The sequence below is a fragment of the Otolemur garnettii genome, unplaced genomic scaffold (genome assembly GCF_000181295.1).
Source record: "Otolemur garnettii isolate 467f Iridium unplaced genomic scaffold, OtoGar3 scaffold00007, whole genome shotgun sequence".
Taxonomy (NCBI): domain Eukaryota; kingdom Metazoa; phylum Chordata; class Mammalia; order Primates; family Galagidae; genus Otolemur; species Otolemur garnettii.
Window position 1 is genome coordinate 28,942,231 of NW_003852402.1, and position 3,519 is coordinate 28,945,749.

At 40.2% G+C, this 3,519-nt stretch overlaps 1 pseudogene; it reads left to right on the top strand.

Moving 5' to 3' along the window:
- Positions 1 to 212: 212 nt before the first annotated feature.
- Positions 213 to 2,976, top strand: LOC100944040 (annotated as a pseudogene).
- The last annotated feature ends 543 nt before the right edge of the window (positions 2,977 to 3,519 follow it).

Genomic DNA, 3,519 nt, shown 5'->3' on the forward strand with positions numbered 1-3,519 from the left:
GCCACAGCACTCTAACCAGGGCAACAGCTTGAGACTCTGTCTCAAAAATAAACAACAAACAAACAAACAAAACCTGGGGGGGGGGGAATGCCTATGAAGGCACTGACTGGGGCTGGAAGCCCACAGAGAGAGGTTCAGGAAACTACCCAGACTAAGTAGCTTGAGCACAGAGGGTGCAGGGCATGACACCTGGGAGCAAAGTGAGAACGGACATGCAGCACATGGACCATGAAGAACCCCAGGACGGGCATTTGGGATTTTATCCTGAAGGAGAATTGTCAGAGGAGGCTTGTCACTGCAGGGCGCATGCTCTTGATATTATAATCCTGCTACCATTCCAGCACTAGCCAGGTTTTCAATTGATAATTATATATATTTTTTCTTTTTTTTTTTTTTTGAGGAAAGCAAATCAACATTTCCATAATCTGCTTTTTAGTTTTTGATGAGTTTTAAATTATTTTGAAAGAAAGAAAAACGTTTTATAAAAATCACTGAAGAGTTTGGGGGCATGTACAGAGAAGGCTTTGATCCAGGAGGCATGGTGAGCAGAAGCATTTATAAACCAGTTGGCCATCCCTTGCCACTTCTTTAAAGGACTTTGAGAGTATTTGACACCTACTTTCAGTACACACATTAGGAAATGTATGGTCCTCCGATAGTCTGTGATGCCCTAAAATGAGTTTTTGATACTACTGGCAATTTCCATTAGATGGTAATAGAAATAGTTCTGGAAATGCCACTGAAGGATTATTTTCCAAGTGCTATTAATTGGGACACAGATATGGTTCACACAGTCCCAACATCTTAATTTGTGTTTTTCTAATGAAATATTTTATTTTAGTAAAGACAGCCTTGTGATCCCTATTGCAAGCTACTGGCTTAATGAGCTTAGTAAACAGTCAAATCAACCAATGAGAAAGTCGCAACTACATTTCAAATAAAGCAAAATTAAAATGCTTTCTAAAAAAAAAAAAAAGTGCTTTCTACTCATTGCATACACAGATATAAGCATCCATGAAATGAGGCCACACACCGTGCAGTTGCTGTGCACCATACCCGGGAGGCTGCAGGGCAGCGCAGTGCACCAGGGGAAAGATTTTATACTTTCTACTGCCCAGGGACATCTGGCAACATCTGTAGACTTTCTAGGCTATTGGAGTAGGGATATTGCTACTCACGTCTCGTTACTAGAGGTCAAGGATGCTCCCATAACTCACAAGGCAGCACCTCCACCCCCCCCCACAAAGAATTATTCAACCCCAAATGCCAATAGTTTCAAGGTTGAGAAACTTTGTTGCAGAGTGTCAGATCAATATGATCTTAACTATTAATATATGTCATCAAGTCCTGTTCTAAAAAGCAAACAAAACCAGTACAGGTTGGTACGTAGGAGATCCAGAAAAGCTCACTCCCCTAGATGAGAAATTTGCCTCCATTCCCCACAAACACAGATATTTTTCACCTGGTATGGGTCTCTATGACTGGCCAAACTCTAGACTAACCTCTTTTAGCTGCAGTGACAGAGTGCAGGAACAGTGCGGGGGAAATTTCACGTGAATGTATGGGGAGAAAGCAGATGCATAGGAAATCTTTTCATCCCAAATGACACATAGGCTAGGCCAGTCCTTGCTATACATCAAGCCAATTATATCCTGTTTTATTAAATGCTTACTACAATCCTTTACATACACAGAATTGTATACAGTCATGCATTGTTTATAAACAAGAGGCTTATATTCTACAAAATGCATTGCTAGGTGACCTCCTCGCTGTGTGCACATCGCAGAGTATGCTTACGCAAACTTATACACACCTACATTTGTGGTATAAACTATTGATCCTAGCCTACAAACCTGTGTGGCATGCTACTGTATTGAATACCTTAGGCAACTGTAACACAATGGTATTTATGCATGTCAACATACCTATCCTTAGGAATGCTACAATAAAATGGAGGTACAAAAGTAAAAGGGCAAAGACAGTACACCTGACTGTAGCACTTGGCAGGAATGAAGCTTGCAGGACTGGAAGTCGCTCAGGGTGAGCCAGTGAGCAAGTGTTAAATGAATATGAACCCCTAGGACATTACTATACCTTACTGTAGACTTTATAAACCGCAACCATTTAGGCTACACAGAATTTATCTTAAAAGTTTTTCTCTTTCTTCAATAATAAATGTACTTTAGTTTACTGTAATTCTTTACAAACTTTTGAATTCTTGAAAACTTCTTGACTCTTCTATACTACCACTTGGCTTAAAACTAAATGTGTTACACAACTCTACAAAAACCACTGCATTTCTTTATAGCCTCACTCTATAAGCATTTTTAATTTTTTAATTTTTAAATACTTCTGTTAAAACGTAACACACAAACACATACAAGTCCCACCAGAAGGTCTTCGGGGTAATAACATGCACGGAGCTGTCGTTCCCTATAATAACAACGGCTTCTTCTAAATTACGTCCTGACAGGCATGCCTGAAGCTCTTTGAGGAGGAAGCCAGTCTTTTCAGAAATACTGCAACAGATGTGTCCCACAGTGGACCCTCCTCTGCTCACACCACCGTGGCCAACATTCAGCAGCTTGTAGGATGATGGTGACTGGTGGACAGCAAAGGCTTTCATGAATACAAGGAGGAACCAGGAGTAGGGTGAGATCTATGAAAAAAATGGGTACAATGGCCACACCACATTGTATTAGCACTTGTGATGCCAAAAACCTCACTGTAAAAACTGAGAGCACTTTGAAAACAACACAGTTCTCTTGTGTCTTGGAAAAGAAGTTTGAAGAAATTACAGCTGATGGCAGAAAAACTCAGATTGTCTGCAAATGTACAAATGGCACGTTGGTTCAACATCAAGAATGAGTTGGCAAAGAAAACATGATAACCTGAAAATTGACAGATGGGAAATTCGTGGTGGAATGCATCATGAAAAATGTCACCTGTATTCGGATCCATGAAAAAGTAGAATGAAAATTCCACCATCACTCTGGGCAGGAATTAGTTATGAGAATGAACAAGCTCAGTTCAAGGAGCCAGTCTCCATAATGCTTTATTATCATTATTATTCAATTACCTTTATCACAAATACTTTACATGCAACTACTTCAAAGTGTTGGTTTAATTAAGTTCCTCCCTTTGGTTAATAAATAAATATGTTTGTGCTAAAGGAAAAAAAAAGAAATATGTGCTACCATATTACCTTGTCTATGAAGTCACTAGGCATTTAATCTTACTGGACCACCATCACCTATATGGTCCATCACTGATTGAAATGTTACTATGTGGTACGTGACTATGTGTGTGTACACATAGATATATTCCTTTAACATGCACATTAGCCCTGTTAAACAGACAAGGAAAGAGAAAAAGACAGGTCCTTAGCTTATCTAAGTTCTTTTTTTTTTTGAGACAGAGCCTCAAGCTGTCTCCCTGGGTAGAGTGCCGTGGCAACCTCCAACTCCTGGGCTCAAGCGGGTCTCCTGCCTCCGCCTCCCAAGTAGCTGGGACCACAGG